This window comes from Lycorma delicatula, chromosome 2, assembly GCF_047948215.1.
Source record: "Lycorma delicatula isolate Av1 chromosome 2, ASM4794821v1, whole genome shotgun sequence".
Taxonomy (NCBI): Eukaryota; Metazoa; Arthropoda; class Insecta; order Hemiptera; family Fulgoridae; genus Lycorma; species Lycorma delicatula.
The window spans coordinates 154,215,263-154,238,111 of NC_134456.1; positions in this window are offsets into that span (position 1 = coordinate 154,215,263).

Below are 22,849 nucleotides of genomic sequence, written 5' to 3' on the forward strand. Positions count from 1 at the left end.
ACAATTCATTAGGGTATTAAAGTATAACTCATTTATTGACAGTTGAAAAGGTTTTTAAATAAATAAAATTGGTTCAGATTGAACTCTTTATTAACTAGTACATTATTATAGCCTATAATAATTTATACTTTACTACCATTTTTTTTAAAACTGTTATCTTTTTTATTAGTATTTTTTTAATGTGCACGCGCGCACACACACACTTATACAAGTCTATTTTCTATTTTTAAAACGAAGTAAATTTTTTTTTTCAGTAATTGTTATAGCTATAAAGGTAAAATCGGGCAAAAGTATGGGTGTAAGGGTTTTTAATATTAATGTTTGATTACTCCTTTCTTACCAAAAAACACTAAAAACCGATGGAAAATTCAACGAAAGAATGTTTGTATGTACAACTTGCATATACATAAACGCTGATCCATTTTGATAAATATTTCGGACTGCCTGAACATTGAAACTAAAAATTTGACTCAAATATTTCTTTATATAGGTTGGGACAATTGATTACATTAAATTTGGTATGTAATCAAACAAGGGGTAGAATATTTACCATGATTTTAAAATTTCAATTTTTTTTTGGTACTATATCAGTTGTTTATAGTACTAAAATTTTCTTATTTTTATGCTTTAATTTAAAGATAAATTAATAAAATTTAATATATGTACATAGATATATTTGTTTGGTTTACTGTTCTTTTTAAAAAAAAAAAAATTTCAATTTTCTAAATGTGGATATTTACTTTAAATATAATATAATTTCTTTATAGACAGATTAATCAAAAAGATTTTACCCTTAAAAATATCGACGATATACTTTACCGTAAGAGTTGTTATTCTTAATGACTGGAGAAGTTGTGTATTACCTATTATTTTACAATAGAAAGGATTCACTAACTTTCTACTTTACTTTATCTAACTCGATCCTTATTCTGATTGAGATTGCACATAAAGCACCTGAGTTTCTTTCCCTGAGTATAATAATATTCCTTAATCAACCACTTCTATTAACAAAATGAAGCTGTTACTTGTAATCTGAATGTCACTTTCAATTAAGAGAGTTTCTCATGTTGATATGTCACATCAGTATCGGCTGATTCAAAAGGGCGGTAGGAAACCACTCTATTCCTCATTCTATTCAGTGACCCTGGTATGGAATGTTCGCTATTCTTAGGAAGTTTATTTGTTTGTGGGTGTTATTTTTTCTTGTGACAAGTCACCTGTAACTATAACGTTTATGTACTAATTATATGTACAACAATAAGAGAATATTTTTAAGCCTTAAAAATGATTAGAAGTAGATTTCAGATTCAAAGATTTATTAGTTTCAAATATAGAAAAGCATGTGTAAGGATGGATTATTATTTCTTTTGTTTTAAGATAGATATTAACGTTTTTTTATTGTTACAAAAAAAAAATTGAAAAAAGGTGGATGTCAGATGAAAAAAGTTTAAATATAGACATCTGTTTTTACTTCCTTGTACGAAGTAAACGAACTATTATAATCGTAAAAAATTTCGGTTTTCAGATTTCAACGTAAATATCCATTTTGACCTTTAAGTCTTACATTTATTTAAAGAGTAATAAAGGTACTTTTACTCTATTCTAATATTACAGGTAAGGTTGTTAAATTAATAATTTTATAAATATTTGATTTTAATAAAAAATAATATTTTAGCAATGTGCAAACTGTCCACTTTATTAAAGAATTGGAGGATCGTATCTCGCTTTCAAATGAAATAAATTTAATTAAGTGCATCAAAACTTTGTATATGTAATTTAATAGACTTACAAGCAAGTCATGTAGTGTCCACATCAGATTTATTCTTTTAGAGTTGATATATATGTAGATGCGATATAATATGTAGAAAAATGTACTCTAAATAATCCATTTTTTAGATCACATCAGGTTAAGTTAGTTATGCTATTCCACGGATAAAAAAAGGAATTGCTATAGCATTTTCCTGGGTGGATCAAAGGAAACTATGGTAAAACCTTGATCAGAGCAATATCACAAAGTAGAAAAATTATTATTTTTTATCAATACGATATTGATAAAAAAAATGGATATTATTAAAGTCCATAATTATTATTTAAAACATAAGAATGTTAAAAATAATGTTAGAAATAGTTGAATAGTAAATATATAATATAACTACAATAAATTCAAACTATTTTAATGAAGATAAACCATACAGTATGACCATAACATTTTATGGTCATACTGTACGGAATGCAGAAAATTATAGGTTTTTCAATTTTAAAATAATATTAAAAATTCATCGATATGTTAGTATTGTTTCTGTAAAAAAATTTAATTATACTTTAAATGAATTGGTAGGAAAATGTTTAAATGATTTTAATTTAATAAACTTGGTAAAAATAGGATAATAAAGCCAATTCTCGCAATCCAAATGATTGTTTAGAATTCCACATAAAGAAAGATAAGTTAACATTTTTAATTTTGTAAATGTCGGTCTACACACGTTTCATACAATTAGTGTCAATGATCTGACAGCCCATTTAATTGATGTGTCCTTTTGTAAAGTATGATATTTCCATATATTATTATTGAACTTTTTTACTTTTAAGCCGAAGAAAATTTTTGGAAGGAAGCAAGCCCATTCTTTACCCATAAATTTGTCAAATAAGTGGGAAGAATGGCAAAAAAATCTTCTTTTAATAGTATTTTAAACAAATTTAGACCAAACGTTGGGTACGATTTTTCCAGGTGAGGGATACCGAGTGTCTCTAATCCCAACGGCCACTCACATAAATGTAGACCAATGGCTTCTGGGCATTGATAAAGTTGCAAGAAATTGATTTTTCCGTATATCTTGAGAGATATATTGGATGAAGGTTTATAAGAATTTTTTCCCTTTCTGAGCTCTACAATTTTTTTTTTTTGTAAAAAATAAATTTATAGTTTCTGAAAAAAAAATGAGAAAAACGCTAAAAAATAGTAATCTTTTGCCTTTATTTAAAAAAAAAAAAAAAAATCTCATTTTTTCAAACATTTTCAATCAGAAACGTCTGTCAGCTTGTGTGGAGGTTCCCTGATACCAAATCCTGAAGAGCAGACACCTAGCTGATGACCAAGGACCACCAGGATAGAGGTAAAGTTGCAAGAAATCTATTTTTTCCGTAAATCTCGAGAAATATTGCCGTCGTATGAAAATAAGTTTACCACACATATTGTTTTTCTTTCCTAGCTCTACAAATTTTTACTTTAACACTTTTTTTGTGAAATCAATACTTTTGCGAAAAAATGAGAAAAACGCATAAACATAATATTTTTTGTCTTTCACTTATAATGGAATTTAGTTCAAGTAACACATTACAAGTAGATTTAATCATGCAAGACACCTTCCTTAAATATAAAAATAAATTGCTCAACAAAATTCATATCAGTAATAAAACCCTTTTGTTGAAATGAACTCAGGACATCAAATTGATCTTCATTTGCAATTGTTAATTAGTAATTCATATATAATAACAATATTATTGTTTAATAATAATTTTAATAATCGTAAGTTACTGGTATGATGATGAAAATTTTTGTACATAACAATCATCTTAATTTTTAATGCTTGATTATGGACTGATAATAAATTTTCCAAAATCAATTTATAATGCTAAACATTACCGCTATGTTCATATCATCGGATCATAGTTATTTAAAACCAGAGAGACGTAAAAATCAAAATGAATTACTATATTTTCATACCTTTCCAATAAATAAATTGCTAATGATCGTAATACAATTACTTTAATTGGATACGCTTTTGATTTATTTATAATAGTTTAATTAGAATGTTTAACGAAGTCTGTTAGCTAATTGTCTAGATATTTTTTTTAAATAATTTATATTAACAATTAATAAAGGACATAATTGTAGAGCTTGGAAAGACAAACAAAATTTAAACGTTTTTTCATACAACGCATATTTATCAAGGTATACAAAAAACACTGATTTTTTGCAACTTTATCACTGCCGGGAGAGCCTTGGGGTCACCACCTACCTATCTGCCCTTCCGGATTTGGTATCACGGAAAACATAGGAATTCCACACAAATCGGCAGACAATTCCAATGAAAACCTTTTGAAAAAAAAATACTTTTTTAGAGATTAAAGTCAAAGATTATTTTTTTATGCGTTTTTCTTATTTTCTGCAAGAAATTTCTGATTTCACAAAAAAATGATTAAAGAAAAAATGTAGAAATTGAAAAGACAATCAAAATTTGTTATACAATTTTTCATTTGAAGTATAATTCTCGAATATACGGAAAAACTGATTTTTTGCTACCTTGGTCACCAGTTATTTGTCTGATAATCGGCATTTGAGGTACTCTCGGTACCCCCTACTATTTCAATATGATTTGTCCACCTACACAACTGTTGGAAAAATTGTACTCAGTTCTCCAACTAATTGGTAAGGTTTTTTAAATGATTCCATAATTTATTAAAAATGGCAGAAGCATAAGAAGACCCTTCTCATAAATTGAAGTGTTGTGCTGAGTTATATGAAAATAGTTCCGTTATTTGGTTTGGTAGAGGAGGTTATTATTATGTTTTAAGAATGTGATTTACAATAAATTGATTACTGTGATTTAAATCAATTTACATTATATTAACTGAAAAAAAAAAAATTGTTTTATCAGTGTCTTGAACTTGATTTGTCGAGTTTAAATCTTACATTATTATATCGTATAATTTAGTCCTTCACAATTTTTACAATGGTTATCAGAAGTGAAACAATGGTTTTCTTTTTTGTAGAATTTTTTTTTTAAATTAATAATTTCAGAGATTTTGTATAAACTTTTGAATTCTATATTCACCCATTGATATTATTGTTTTTTATCAATTTTTAATGTAGGCCGAGTCCTTGTTTCAATCATTATTTCAATTAAGTCTCTCAATTGACCCACGCAATCGGTAAATTCCTTTAAATAATTTAATCGTAGTCACGTAAGGTTATTTACACTATAAACTGTAATGATTATTTATTTCGATACAGTGTTTAAATGTGAAAATTTATTTTCTTATTTTAAATAATGTAGATGTAAAACAAAGGGATGTCCATTATTGTCTGTTTTTTTATAACTAAGCTTTGAATAATATTGTAAAAAATTAATTTAAGCTTTATTTTCAAATTTTCAAATACGTTTTAATTGTTAGCTAATACGAAAAATAAAAACTACGTAACACAATAGTGTAATAGTACTAGTAGGACCGTTGGAAAGTTGGCCTGGCAACAAAAATATTTTTTTATTTTTTATTTTTTTCAACAAGTGACCTTGAAATTCCATATAATTAGTTCAATTTTTAAATACCCTCAATATAATGCGATTTGTCCAAAACTGCAAAACAAACGGATTTCACAACGTTGGGTTCATCATATGAATTAAATCTTTGTTCAACGAGCCATTTGTTCAGGTTTAGTAGAGGAAGTAACGCTAGGAGCCAATCCGTCGCATATGGAAGCACTTCGAAGCGTAGATCACGAAGTTTTGCAGAAACAACCTGAAACGTATGAGCAGGCGCATTATCAGGGTGAAAGAGCACTTTTTTTAATTCAGATGTGGACGTTTAACCTTCAAATGAAGGGTACTAAATGACCATCTGAAAATTAAATAAAGGGTCCACATTGAATGTCAATGGACATTTAATCTTCATTTGAAGGGTAATATCGTGTAATAGTACCCTTCAATCGATCCAGTATTGAAGCGATTTCTTCTCGCTGGTGGTCCTATTTTTTCCAGAAAAACCGTAGCCATAATTTTTTGAAGTTTTTTCATTTCTTCGGCGACTTTTCTCTGCTGTCACCCACTGATTTGTCTCTTACGTGTAATGGTAAAACCATCTTTCATCTATTCTTATAAAATGTTGAAGAAATTCTAACTAGTATTCTATTATTTATCTATTTATTTATTTATCTATTATTTGTATTCTATCTATATTTTATAGTCTATCTATATTTGTTCGATGTCAAAACGCCAACATTCAATCGGCAATTTTCAATACTGCATTGTGGATTTTGTAACGTTTTAGCCTGTTATAGTGGTTGTTGGAAGTCCAGAGCGTTCGTTACATAGAATGGATGTACGATCACGTTTTAATTCAGCAGCTCACTTTTCTACAGTTGGAAAAGGGTGTAATAACATTCTTTTAAACGGAATCTTACACTTTCTGTGTGTCCATCGAGGTTAAACCTTTTAAATGAAAGTATTTTATAACAGCTCAAACTTCAGTTTTATCCATTTTTCGGGAAATGCCAGAACTTGTTTGGTTTTCATAATCGCCGAAAAGGAGTAACAAAACGTACGCGTCTGAAACTTCACAGCATGGCATCTAAAGAATCTTTGACAAATATCGTAGTCATTTGGTAATATTTGCGCCATCTCTGGGTCGGGCCGAGAACTTTCCTCGTATTTAAATTTTATTGTGTTATATTAAAAAAATTAAGAGATTAAAATTCATTAGTTAGAAATAATTTTGAAAGAATAAATTGAGAAAATGTTTTACTTTGTAATTTGGCAGTATTAACAGGCGATCAACATCGAAATTCATATATGCTTTTACATGTATATTTGATACTTTTGTATGCTTTAAAAACTGATGACAATACAGTTATTGAACGTCACTTTCTAAAAATTAGCAGAATTCTTTAAAATGTATCATTTTCGATACTTCGGCTCAATTTAGATTCAAAAAACCTGTTAATAATCATCATTTTATAAGTCTGCAGATATATATCAAAGCATGGGACATTTTTAATGTTTCCCCACAATTAAAAATGTTCTCGTCAGATACGTTGTTTAATAGGTATACTTAAATCCAATCTTCTATACAAATTCTCTGCGTATAGATAGACGAATGTAGCATAATGTAGAAGTATTGTGAACATGTTATGTTCACAATTTATATGAAGTTTCATCTGCAATTATTATTTATCCGAACCACCGATGAGTTTCCCACATTCATTAATCTCTATGTTAATAAACTTTAAATACGACCCATATTTTCGATAATTTTTTTCAAATGCTTGTAATTAAGTGATTTGCAAACCGACTGTTGTATAGCCCTAGCGACTGTTATATTAAATGATAGGGGGTAAACCTATTATATTTTAATACTAAATACGCTTACGTGAGAGCGCCTTCACGAAAAGAAAGCAAATTTGGTCCTTTTTTCTATTTTATAATTTTTTTTCGATTCCCAGCAGTCATAAAAATTTCTTTGATTCTAGAAGAAAAACAGAGTTTCGTGCAAATGGAACTCGCTAGATTATAGAGAAACTCGCTCCGGCCTCCGTGGTACGAGTGGTAGCGTTTCGGCCTTTCATCCGTAGGTCTCGAGTTCGAATTCCGGTCAGGCATGGCATTTTCACACGCTATTGACATTCATCTCATCCTCTGAAGTAATACCTAACGGTGGTCCCGGAAGTTAAAAAAAAAGTTATAGAGAAACGGGGCTTTTCACAAAAAAATAAGTTTAATATTAGAAGAAACGCTAAACTTTTACGAGATATAATACACTATAATTGATCTATTAGGATACATTCAGAAAAAAATAATATTAGCCAGGCTCAGTACTATAGAACCTAAAAAATGAAATTAGGTTATCCTTAACAAAGAATGTAACAAACTTTCACGATATGTTCTACAGATAAAAATAAAAAAGAAAATTCATCTAAATATAGAATCGAAAATGCTTTCTTAACGAGTGTCGGCTGACAATAGATTTCACCGTGATTTCTGTACCGTAACTGAAATTTCATTTCGTTTAATATTCAGTAAAAATCTGTTACATTTTGATATATTTTGTTTTAATAAACTGCGAGATTCTTAAGTTTTTCTTTAGTTTCTGTAGACATTATTCATACCATTTTGTTCGGAATCAAATTTTCAACAAGTATTTTTTTAAACCTTTATGTTTAATAAAGGTAATAACTTTGTTAAATTGGTATGTTTAATACCAATTTAACATTTTTATTTTACTCCAAACATAAAATAGATTTTGCTGACTCTAATCATTTGTTTTTTCCGCAGATTTCTTGACTAAAAAAAAAGTTCTGGGACCTTCTTTTGCAATTTTTCAGGTAAGATTCCCTTTCATATAAAACCATTAAATTTACTGATTTTTTGGCCGAGCATTACGACCTTATCCTAATTTTACCGAAGGCCCGGAAGTTAGGCTGAAATCTTTCGTCCTCTTTCTGCGATTCCGAAGCAAAAGTGATTCTTATTTCTTCGTTTCCAAAGCTAAGAACTTTCTTCTTTATTTCACCAGTAGAACATGATCTGAAAGTTTTTCACATTCATCGTGAATCACTCTGTCTATAAAAATACTGAGTTACAATTGCTATTCTGTACTGTCTAAAGGGAAAAAGATTTCAATAACTATTTGCTATCCATTATCGATATTTATATATGAACTATTTATATATGAATTCTCATGGAAACCATCTGTAAGTAAAACATTTCCATTCAGAATTAAACCTAAATATTTTTTTTAGTTGAATGTATCTGTAATTTTAATTATAAAAATTTATCTAATGGATTCGGGATAAAATACATTCTGTAAAATCATTATTTCTCTTGTAGTATTTAACTTCATTTTATGTAATAAGCCCCCGTTCTGTACAATCTAGCAGGCATTACTAGCACGAAACTCTAGTTTCCTTCTAGAATCAGCGGCAAAAAAAAACTGTTTTAAATTTGCAGGGAGGTGTAATTGTAGAACTTGTATCAAATAAAAAATGAACGGCAAAATGTTCTTTCTTTATGTTATCCGTTAATGAAAAAAAGCTGGCAGTAATGCTTAACAGAATTGCTATACATTTCCAACACTGAGAAAGCGAAGCCGTTTTACGAAACTTTTGTTCCTCAAATAATTTTTAGTTATAGCTGTTTTCATTTAAGTTATCATTTAAAAACAAAATAAATTAAAATAGATATGTAGTATTTAAGAGCTAAATTTCTTGCTAAGAAAGTTTTTTCTAAATCAACTGTGTAAAAACTGAAAATATAATACCCCCCCGCTCCCTTGGAAAATTTAAACAAATTTTAATACGATAAATGTCCCAAATATAGAGTACAGTACCTACTAATTAATATAGAATAAAATCGGTTCATCGAGTATGAAGTTACTTAGTCAAAAGCAATGTCACGTACATAAATTCGTACGACAGTCCCCTGCAAAAGAATTTTCTTGACAGTGCTCTGGGATGCTATGCTAAACACGTATACAGGAGGTGTCTGTGGAAAACATACAGGACTGTAAGTTCTATGGAATACATAGAGGACGTTAAAACAGTTTAGGAGAAATGTGTGTCATATCAGGGACAATTTAAAGAGCCGATAATTCTGCTACTCGATATTCTTCAGGTACACAAACACGCATGCAACCTATGAGAATTTTGTGAAGTTGGAATTTTAACTTATTCTACAACCCCTCTACATGCACCAGTTTTGGCGCTCTAAAATTTTAACTTTTTTTCAATTACGGAGGGATATCAAGTATATTTATTTCACCACAAATGATGAATTGAGGAACGCAGTGAAATCGTAGATCATGGAAAGACCGCCAGAAGTGTTCATTGACGGAATGAGAAAACTGGTCCTTCGTTGGGAGAAATATGTACGTGGAAAATTAAATCTAGGTTTTTGTATCAAATAAATGTACTTTAATGCCACTTGACTATCTCTTTTCATTTGCGAGTATAAGTGACTGCATTACATTTTGTCCTCTTCTGTATGTACGAACTTACTATGTACATCCATCCGGAAAAATGTTTCTGTATTCTTTTTTGATATTAATAGATTTCTAAGAGTGTAAAACTGTGAGTTTTTAATAAATCGAGATTAGCCGGCTTCCGTGGCCCGAGTGGTAGCGTTTCGGCATTTCATCCGGAGGCCCAGGGTTTGAATCCCGGTCAGGGCATGGCATTTTCACACACGCTAAAAATCATTCATCTTATCCTCTGAAACATTACCCATCGATGGTCCCGGAGGTTAAACAAAAAAAATCAATTTTTTTGACTGACTTCCATGCTCTCCTATATATATATATATATATATATATATATATATATATATATATATATATATATATATACGGAGAGACAGAGAGAGAGTGAGAGAGAGAGAGGGAATGTGATCTGGAAGTAAAAGGTAAACACATTAAAGTCATATTATCTGAAATTATTTTTTCAATCCTGAAATAAACATTTTTATTATTTTGCGTGTCACTTCCCCACAATATAAGCTCTTTCAAATGCAGATCACTGGAATGCCTCGTAGATAAGTAACCAAAATTATATGAAAAATATGTATTATTCTTTAAATAAACAACGCTATTTTTGTTTTACACCTTTGTAGTAAAACATTTTAAACTATTAACTGACTTCAAAAAAGGAGATTGTGATAATAAATTCATACCGTATGTTTTTTCCTTCTGTAAAATTAAAAAAAAAAATTTATTACATTTTTTTTGAATCTATTTAATTAAAAAAAGAAGTAATAAAAATCATAATATCTCTATTTAAAATTTAAAAAGAATTTTTTTTTTCATAATAAAGAAATGCTGACTAAAAAATAGTTTTGCCTCGTACAGGATATGTACTCGCTCTTATACGAATCTTTTACACGCCATTTATAGACTTACAAATCTTAAAAATCCATTTTTAGACTAAAAAATCTCTAAAATTATGGAAAAACAGCACGTCATTTTTTTAAAAATAAAAGTGAGATTAAATTATTTTACCTATTTCAAGGATGATTAAACTCGCACTTTTGAAGTAAAGACTATATGCTCTATATATATGAGTATAATTGAGAATTAAATATAATTGTATATTATAGCGCCGAAATCCGATAAATTTTAATTTATTAAAAAACAGTTCATAAGCAGTTTACTGGATTTGCAAGAATTAAATAAAAAGTAAGTTTATTAACACGTATTTTATTGCTCAAACAATACAACAGATATAATATATTCTATAAATATTTGTTCAGTATGATTGTACAAAAATTGCTTGTTAAAGATATTAAATTTATACTAAATAAAAACTGTTGATACATTACACATCAATGAAGAGATTGTTTGATACCATTACTTATTTAGATTAGACCAATCGAAAAACTATAAGAAAAAATAATCCTGTTTTTTAAGAGAACGTTCTTTTCTCTTATGAAATGAAGTCTGTTTGGTAGGGTTGCCAATATTCAATGTCGAAATTACAAAACTAGAAATAGTTAAATGAATCGTTTTTATAAAAATTGAATCGACTCCGAAAAAAAAATTAATTTTAAAAAAGTGCATTGAAAAGAAAAATATAATTTTCTACTACGCTCTCAATGAAATCTTTGAAACTTATTTTTTTATATTCCTGGATAAATTTTAAATGAATTAGCAGTGCCCAAGATATGGATTACGAAAATACGAGTGAACGAGACTATGAAATCTATTTGAATTTGTCACCGAGTTCAAAAATAAGTATAAAAATTGTATTGGTAGCGTAGTGGAAAAATTATTTTTTTCATTTTTCACTACGGGTTTTTTAAAAATATTCTATTTTGTCTTGGAATCGGATTAATTAAAAAAAAAAAAAAATAATAAAAATCATAAAATCCCAGTTTCACAAGCACATTTTTTCATCCCCTTAACTGGAAATAATTTTCATTTCCTATGTATCAAACTTGAGTGGATGCATTGATTCAATTACTAGAAGAAAACTCTTTTATATTTTTAATTTAAATTAACAATTTCAGTTCTTATTAATTTAATTTTGTAATTACCTTCTTGTATGTTTTCATTTGACTACTAAGTTACAGTTAAGATAAAATCAAAATAATATTCTTCTTATCAATTTAATCATGTCAAATAACATAAATACATAATAGATAAATGTATCATTTTAATAAATATATTAGTTATTTATAATAGTTGAAAATTGTAGCTCTTGTCTACCATTTGTAATAATAATAGTATGTTATTAATTGAACATGCATTTGTAACAATGATTCAGGTAACAAACTGTTTCGTTTTCAGTATCCTATTTCATTAATTTAAAAGTTATTAGGTTGTTAACTTACTCGGGTGGATATATAGTAACAAGGTTAGTATATATATATATATAAATGAGACAGAGTGAATAAGTGAATGTATGCATGTTTTAAGAGATAGGGCGATAGAAAAAGATAAAAAAAATAAATAAATAAGAGGGTATATATAAAGAGAATGAATAAATGTTTTATAGAAGGGTTTCAAACTCGAAGAGAGCTAGCTGCAGGCCAATAACTCGTGTTACTATGTTCGATGATAAATACAGATCCACCCACTCGGGTTTTAACTGTTACATGTACAAATTGTTATTTGTGGGGTCTTTCTCATAATCTGTACCGGCAGATTTATATTATCAAACGAGAGATTGTAATTCAATCGTGAACCAATTAACACTGCTAGATGCCACTATAAGGAGGCCCACTCGACATTACACCGCTAACATTCCGGTACGAAAAGCTTCGTCTTATTATAAATACGTACGTATTGTATTATAAAAAACAGAGCAGACATACTTTGAGTTGTACTAGATTCCGTATTATTTTATTTATAACCTTATTTCCATGATCAAAGACGATTTTTCAAAAAAATAATAAATAAATAAAAAAAATTAAAAAATCTAGACGCATTTATAATATCAATGAATGAACTAATGAAGCGATATACTTTATAACTAACAATAAATATAAATTTAAACTTTTGTTTGTATTTTTATTATTTGTTGTTATTATATACGTATTTCAAAATAAAATAAATAAATCAAGTAAAATAAACTGTAAAATATTAATAAACCCATATTTTATTTCATATATAACATGTACACATTATTTATGTTTATTTTTTTATGCATGACATAAATTCATTTAAATATCTGTAATATAGAAGGTTGTATAAGAATTACTTTTATGTGTACATAAGTAGGAAAAAGTATTAAATACTACATATGAATAAAGAAATTTATGTACAACAAAGAGCCAATTAAACTTTCAAAGTACGCATCAGAAACGGAAATTCCATTCTGCATAAAATAGTAAAAATGAAAAGTCTGGAAAATAAAAATATATTATCAAAGTTTAACTAATCTACGTATTTCTTACGGTGTAATTTATATATTTAAAAAAATGAATAAAGCTGTTTATAAATAATTTTATTATTTACCTCGTAAATTATATATTTTATTTTTTATTTACACACAATTATATAAAAAACTAAAAACAAAAAGAAATCATATCGCATGTTTTATTAGATAATTTATTATTACTTTGTTCATGATAGATAAAAAGAGAAAAACTGGGAAAGTCACATTACTTTCCCGGCTACACCGATAAAGTCATACAATAATTACATACACAGCCTTACAGCTTTTTCATTGTAAAATCTTTCCAATTCATTTATTAAAAGTCTTATTTTTATTTTTATAAAAAACTTTTAAATATAAGTAAAAAAGAAAATTGTCCGATTTTTTTTTAAATTTTGGACTACCCGTATTAATAGGGCTTTTTTTAGTGATTATAATAAAGATTTCAGAAATAAAATTTTAGCATAATGATTTCAATTTTTTTATTTTGGAGCTCCCTTAATCGGTGGGGGCAATTTAATAGTTTTTTTTCTTAACAAAAAAGTGATCCATAGCAAAATAAAAAAAATTATAATTTAAAATTATTGAAAAAAGTTTTTTATGATAGTAAAGAAAAAATTACTTCTTATTTTGGTCCGGAATATATTATAGGGACCAAAAATATTTAAATTTAAATTATTTTTAAAATAAAGAAAAAAATTAATAATAAAAATGCAAAAGATTACAACAAAAAAAAAAAATATATATATATATATATACATATTTTACTTTCTAGAGGTGGGAAATAAATTTAAAAAAATTCTTTAACAATGCTCATAAATAGGATTAAGCTTAAGAAATTTGTTAAATCTAATTTCTTCCCTAATACTAAGACAAGAAGGTAAAAATTTAATAAAACTTTTCTCTGTGGGGTATAACATTTTGGTAAATTGTAGACATTATTTGATGGCCCTGTATATTATGTATAAAATACAAAAAACATTTTAAATATATTAGAGCCGAAGGGAGCAAAAATACAAAAATCATTCTCTTAAATTTTACGAGGTAGGGGTTGTTTTTTTATTATATATATATATATATATATAATTAAAAAAAACTATATGTATATATATGCAATGCAGATAAAACATTTTCCCGAGTATTCACTAAAGTACATTTGAAGAAAATCTAAATTTTTTCTTCGCGATATCCCCCAACCACTGAACGAGTTTAAAAAAAAATAATATGATGAATAATGTCCGATGTATAAAAATATTTGAACTAAATTTGAAGAAAATCGGTTATTTCAATCCTGAGATACAAGGCCAAAACCAGTGTGACACACATACACTTACATATGTACGCATATACATGCGTACACACATATTTTTTTTTTTGTCTAGATCAACTAGATGGATCCTAAAACGTAAAATTTACAAAAAACCCGATACCCTATTTTTGATATGATCATACTTCCCGTTAAATGTAGTTATTCCAGGTATATTCGCCCGGAAAGTAAAGCTATTTAAAAGTACCTTTTTCAATTGGTAGAATGAGGGGTGGATGAAATGTAATGCACAGTCTCTAGAAAGTAAGGTTGTCAAATAAAAATATTTGGCATAGAAGAAGATTTTTTGTACAAAATTTGCATTTATTTTTTCACAATTTTTCTAGTTGCACTATTTTTATTTATAGATGTACATTTTTACCAATGGTGAATCAGTTTTATAATTTCATCAATGATGAATGCTGAAGGTCTTTCCTTAATCCACGAACTCACTGCTTTTTTAGTTCATCTTCCGTGGTGAATTCTAATGGATTTTATAAATTTAATTAATTTGTAAAAAATCTGTTGTGGGCAACACACGACTTCCTTGTACGCCTATTAAATTACATTTACAAATTTTTTTAAAATGAAAAATACATATAATTTTATATCATTAAGTACTTCTGATATTTTTTCATATTTTTCTTTTTGTTGTTATTGAATTATTATTATTATTCAAGTAAAATGTTTTTTACAATGAGGGGTTAATAATAATTATTAAAAATCAATATATTTAAATAAATAAAAACTTAAAAAGGAGATAAGTCTGATTCGAACCGATGTGCCTTCCCCTAAGATCCAAATATTTCATTAATTAATATTTTATTTGGCTGTTACTCTGGAACCAATGAAAATAAGTACCACTTATGATATAGCGTTGAAAAGCTTTCAATGAGAGCTTATTGCTGCAGTTAAGAAAAAGTCTAAAATCCAATTGTTTTGGATTTTGGACTTTCTTGGACACTTTTGGCCCAGTCGACTGCAATCAAAAGGGGAGGAGCACAACTAGATGTTACAACAATCCTAAATCAAAATTTCAACATTTTGTACGTACGTAGGTACAGACGTCACGCCGAAACTAGTCAAAATGGATTCAGGAATGATCAAAATGGATATTTCCGTTGAAATCTAGAAACCGAATTTTTCGCGAACACAATACTTCCTTTACTTCGTACAAGGAAGTATAATTTGAAAAAAATTCGATATTCACTTTCAGAAAACTAGATAAACTCTTACCGTTACCCGGCATAATCTAGGAAAGTCGAAAAGATTTTGTTATAAAACTTTTAAAATCTTTTCCGGATTTTTTTTTCTTTTACAGATTCATTATTATGGCAACACGGCTGCATTTCTAAGGTTTAAAACCCGCAGAAATTCACTCCTGGATCTTAAACAGTATAATAAAAGGTGTACTAACCCTGCAAATTTGTATAAATGAATCGAACAGAACAAGATTAAATCGGGCAGATAAGTATCACAACCCACCGGGTTAGATTGTAAAATCGTCATCGCCCAATTAGCTGATTTCAAAGTCGAGAGTTCTAAGGTTCAAATCCTAGTAAAGACAGTTACTTTTACATGGATTTGAGTACTAGATCTTGGATACCGATGTTATTTGGTGATTGGGTTTCAATTAATCACACATCTTAGGAATGGTCGACCAGATTCTGTACAAGACTACACTTCATTTATATTCATACATATCATCCTCATTCATCCTCTGAAGTAATAAGGTGCAGTAATTCCGGAGGCTAAACAGAAAAAGAAAGAACAAGTATCACCTATTTTCATTGTAGCGGAAGACCGGTAGATGTTTCGATTGACGCTTAGCAAAATCATATTAATGATTTTATTCCCACGAAAATACGCATAAAATTTGAAAAATTGCTTCAGTTTGTAGTATAATATCAGTACTACCCATTCCATTAACTATGATAAGCTGTTTTACTACAAATTATCTTCAAGGTGGCTTCCGAGACGATCGATTCAAAAAAACCCGAATTCACATTTGCACAGAACTTAAACAACAAATTTTAGCGGAAGTTAATTCTTTTTTAGGTAATAAGTTTTGCCATAAATCTTGATTCATCACTTTAAGTCGGAATCCAAAGATTAATGTATGGAATGTACATCCAAATTTAACCACCAGAAAAAACTTCAAAACCTACTTGTCAGCATGAAAAGTGTTGCTAACGATGTTTTGGGACTATAAAGGCCCAATCTATTGCGATTATTTAGTAGAACTACGGGTAATCAACAGTTGCGATATGCGAGACGATAATGTGAAACCCGTAATAAGGAGAAAACGTCTACTTTAAAACGACATAATTCATTCTGAAACGGCGTAATTCTTCTGTATATTATCACCCACCCCTATACCGCTCAAAAGACCCGGGAAGCTATTCAAAAGTAGGGTTGGGAAATTTTACTTCCATCTTACAGTCCCGATCTCGCTTCATTAATATTTTTTGTCGGGTACTCTCTAATAATTTTTACGCAGTACCGACTTCGGGAATAATGAATAGATCAAGAATGCAGTACAGTAATAGATCAGATACCGAGATGAAGAATTCTATACTGCTAGAGTAAGAAAGTTTCCAGAAAGATGGGACAATTGCCTAGATATAGAAGTAGAAAAGTAGTATTAGTTTCTTTAACATTGAATAAATAATCATTTTTGTTCAGTGATTTGTCTCTTTAATTATTGAACGATCCTCTTATATACTGAATAAACAGGATTATTAAAAAAAATATATATATACATTTAAGAAGAAAGATTGCCACAATTTTAACAATTATTATGATTTTTATTAAACGTGATTATACTTTCCAAAAAAATAAATTATACCTTTATATAATTCTAATAAAAAAAATAAATAAATAAAAATTATTTTAAAAACTAAAAAGCAACACGTTCATACAAAATTAACCTAATAAATAATTGTTTATGTATGTAAAACGGTTAAATTAATTTTAAAATTTATTGTTTAAAATTTTAAATATGTTTTTAATTAAACTGTATTGTACTGGGGGTGTAAAAGACGAGAGATTTTTTTTGTGTAAATTATATTCATTATAGACTATATGAATAAAATTATTTAAAATTTATGTATAAACGATTATTTTAGTTTCATAATTATTTCATGATAATATAATAATAATAATATAAAAATTCATATATGTTTGGCGAAGGTGTTTTGTCTAATTTAATTCAAATTCATGCATTATAACAACGGTTATAGTATTATTGTATATAATATAACCTTTAAACCGGCATATTATCGTATATAGTACTACGAACTATAAGTAAGGATAGAGGGTAATAATAAGATACAATCTCGTGAAACATGGGGGAAAATAAAATGAGTTGGTGTTAATGAGTAAAGAAACTCGGACTTAGTATATTTAAACGTAACCAGTCTATACAATATTTTATCTTTTATTCCTTTTTATAACATGTATTTTACATCAATTATGTCAAAACTGCTATAATTTCCATTCTATATAGTGTGGGTTTTTGCGCAAATTATTCAACGCCTTAAGCCAATAATTTAGACCGCTATATAAATTACATTTATTTATTAAATTATCAATATTTACACACTATTTGACAACATAACACTCTACCTATTATTATTTTTATTTTTATTCCTAATACAAATTTTCGTTAAAGTCTATAAATATATACATATATATACTCTAATTTAAATTTTAATTAAGATATCAGTTGTTGACATTCATTTTAATATCATAAATAAATTATTTATTGGCTTAAAATATAAATTAACTGGTTTTATAATACGACAAAAATCAAATAAATAAAAAAAAATAAAACAAAACATGCGGTATTCATTTTACGCAGTTTAATTTTTAATAAATTATCGTATCTTGTATTTTAGAAAAGGTTAATTTTAATTAGAATAATTATATTCTCCCATATTTATGTATTTCTATTTCATTTATTTATTAATCACTAACTTAACGATATAAAAATAATTTTATTATAATAGCTTAAATAATAAATTATTATAAAAATCATAAACTTTTATGTTTTTATAAAGTTATTACGTATGTTAATCACCCCCTTTTTTTAAAGTTTACATAAAATGTGAGAACAAAATTTAGTATTATAATAGTTAATCAGTAGGCGTAATTGTGAAAATGAGTTTAAATTTTACCATTAAGTTGACTAAATTATCGTTATTTAAACGATATATTATAAATAAATATTTAATATTTTTTGTTATATGTTTATGATTTGTTACATTATTACTCCCTTACACTCTGCCTTGGCGCCTTTAATCGTCAGTGTATTCAGTTTTATGCTATATTTTACTTCATATTTAAAGTGTTAAATCTAATTTTTATTTTCAATTTTTAATAGAAAAGATCCGTAAAAAAGAGATAAATAAATAATTTCTATATTGATCAATAAATAATAATAATGACAATTCCCCGGACAAGACCAACCCCACGTCCGTGCAATAACATCTACGCAGACGTCCGGGGCGGGCAACGGCATGATACTTTGGTACCATCACCTATATCAGCCAACGGGTCGATGGTTATGCTCAGGAACTTCCCTGTGAACTATGGGATTGGCGGTTCCGAGCTATCCGAGCTGGTGGCAGTTGTAGTTCTCAATTATGCTGTTTGCAGCGGGGCCGGTAGGCATGACCGTAATTTGTTTTGCTAACGCTGGATGGAGTGCGGGCCGGGAGTGCCCATTTCTCTTCCCTGTTGTGATGCCGGGTTGAAGGTGGGCTGCTGAAGTCTTATGCCACTCAGCGTGAGTCAGTCACTTCCGCTCTTAGCAGGGCTTATCCTATGAGTAAGGGAAATATCGGAGCCCTTAGTGCTACGTGCGATCCCTGGGTTGTCAGTATCGTGGGTCAGGCAGCAACTCTCCGGGCCCGGGTTAAATCTGTAGGAGGTGGCTGACGGGGAATTCATGTAGGATCAATAATCCAGGGCACGCTCATCCGTCTCTTCTTCCGCACCTTGCAACGTGTTAACTGGGGCAACAATAAGATATGGATATTTCACCTTCAACTTTTCAACTTCCGTGGCAGAGAGCGTAAAATCCCTAGTCCTGGAGAACTCTTGTCTTTGGATGCAAAGATAAGGAACAGTGAAGAGTTTTCGAATATAGAGAAGCCAAATCGATCCCAAAGTTTCGACCAAGAATAATGGAATGAATCTAAAATATTTGGTGATCTAAGGAAAGAAGGGGATTTTTCGAAAGTAAATCCTTTCGTGAAATATTGAGGCACCACGGAAGCTACTGAAAGACTAGTAAAAAAATTGATTGACGAGAAAGACTGAAAAGAAAGAATTGAAAAGTCGACCACCAGTTGCAACAAGAACGACGATGACGTTAACATAGATAAGAAACCCGAAGCTAAACTGGTGAAGACTAAAGTACAAATGCAGGCAACCCCTATTTAGGGAATTGCGAAGTCAGAAATTAAGCTACTAGGAATGGAAGACTGAACGTCCAACGATGTATCACAGGCCTTTAAATGAGAAGGCCAGCACTTCAACCGTCCCACACGCTTTAGCGGGGAATATATTGAGTTTTGATTCTGATGCACTGCTGACCTTAAAATCGGAGTCGGTATCATCTGATGCCGGCAGTAGGAGATCCTACGTGATTTACTGTGGAGGATCAGAAGAATTCATCTCCGAGGCCTCAGACATCCGGGAGTTTGACATCGAAGCCTTTAGGAAGATGGAAAATAAAAAGAAGATAAGATGGCCTAAGGCAAACTTTTCTTTAATGAATCGAAATAAAAGTACAACAAATTCCATAATAAAATTTTGTATAATTAAATGAATCGTTTTTCTGTTTAACATTTTTTTAATTTTAACATTTCGTTAGGCTCGTGAAAAAAGTTTTCTTTCCAATTCGGCCCGGAGGCAAAAACTGTTGGCCATGCCTGGTCTAACCTAGGTGATACCTAGGCGATAAATTTTAAGAAGTTATTTTTTATGTGCTTATAAAATTAATTGTGCTTTATATATATTACGTTAATTTATTTTAATTGTATTTTGACATTTTATTAGAAACGGTTAAGTGTTTTTAACATGTTTCTGAAGTGTTTTTAGTGTTTTTGTTTTAAGTGTTTTTATATGGCAAGGTTCTTTACACCACTGGCATCTTGTGTTTCTTTGGGGTCTTAATATCCTTCAACATGTGCCTGGATGATCTGTTATGACGAGACTAATCTTCAGACTATGTCACTAGCATTTTTATCAGGAAGGGAAATAATTTTTTTGTGGAAAGGAGCTAATGACCGTAGTAGTCGATGCCCCTTAAAATTCGATAAAAATAATAATAATAATACTTAATAATTAATTTATAATTCTATAGATGACATCAGGAATATTGTAGATATGATACTTCAAGGATTAAAAAAAATAAACAAACCCAGAAACTGTTTGAATAAATCAGTGCAAACCATTTTGAAAAAGTGATCGCATCATCTCAAAATACATAAGTATTTATTAAAACATAATAAAATATGTATGGCTAAAGATTACACTGTTTATCTAAAATTTTATCACATGAAATAATATTAGTAAATATATGTAGCGACTAAATACAAAATAAAATTAACTACAAAATAAAGCATAATTCCAAAGATGTTAATGAAAATTTTCTGAACACATATTTTTACACATTTTTCGTCAAATAAATTAATCTTTTTATAATTACATATTTATAAATAAAAGTTAATTGCACAGTACCCATCAAGAACGGGTACTTACACCACAATTTACCTGGATAGGTCGCGAGAAACCTTAGTAAAACCTTGATAAGAGCAGTATCATAAAATTTACTACTATAAAATTTGAAATAGATATGTCTAAAAAGAAACTATAAAATAATTCACAATAAGCAAGGTATTAAATGGAAATTATTTGAGACATATTTATGTTCAAATTGACCGTATGCAGAAAATTCCTGGATTTTTTAATATTGTAACAAGACGGGTTAAACCTGAGTAACGGATTCCTACCAATTAAGAAGAAAGTAGTAAAAAATATAATAATGAGTAGAATCCAGAAAGGTGCTAAAAGAGACCCTTTTAATAAAGGTAACAGGTCCGTTTAACAATCGTCTTTTGTAATACTGCCAACAGACGCACAATAAACGTGTGTTCTTCCGTGAGAGGAGTTACCGGACCCTGGTTAAGAATGCTTGGTGACGAAAGGGCTCAGTTGATCATACTCATGTTCACCTGGAGTCTGACCCGGCAGATGAAGAAGATAGGAGTATAAATAAATACTCCGGGGAAGACCAGTTAAGAAGAATTCTGCGAAATCAGTCTAAACGAGACGTTACGATGTAAGTCCGCGAGACGTCAGTCAGTATTCTGCGTAGAGGTCAGTGAAGGAGGAAATTTCTAGTTTAGGTCCGACACAATTACGGTGTCGTTACAAGTAATTCCAGAACATCAAAAGAAGAAAACGTTCGTTAGTTAGTTTTTATTTGTGAACAGCAAATGTATTTGCAGATAAAGAACTTTATATTGGTCTTATCTATTGCACTATTGTTGTTAATAGAAGACTAGTGGTTAAAAGTGTTAAGACTAGCGGTCATGCTACATCTTTTGTCAATGAGACTGAATTCTGGTTTTCATTATTTACCTACCGGTGAATAAATGCTGAACATTACTTTAAATTCTGTTTTTTATGTAATCTCTGTTTGTTACTGACATTTATAATTATTATTATTGTTATTATTTTTTACTATTATTTTGATTATTATTGTGGCTGTGATTACAATATTTCTTTCTGTTATTGTTGTTTACTATTATTATTACCATTGTAATTATTATTATTAATGATTTGCCTCGTTTTACCTGAGTTTTTAAACCAATAAATTGTAATTATATAAACATTTTCATCTGTCAATCTCTCAATATCCTAATCGTTCCACGAACACGCGACAATATTTTCATTGTATTTGTTTTTGATTCATTGACAAAATAATATTATTTTTGTAAAATGAAAATTTCTTAGTTGTTTTTTATACGTACTGGTAATTTATTAAAAATGATGACATTAGGATAATAAAGGCCTATTTCATAAGTCAAACTATTGTGTTGAGTTTCACAAAAACAGTTCTGTTGCCCGATTTGATAGAGGTGGGTATTTTTATTTAAAAATAGGAATTTTTTTTTAATAAAGATTATACATTCATAAATATAAACAAAAGGATAAGTTAATATTTTTAATATTCTAAATATCGATATACATGATTCGTACTTACGGGAACCAAACCATGATTTGATAGCCAATTTTTGCCTATTATCTTTTTGAGGGGGCTCTAAAAGTAATGTTATTTTTTATAAGGGAATTTAAGTAATCATAATAAATAATATTTAACAGTTATG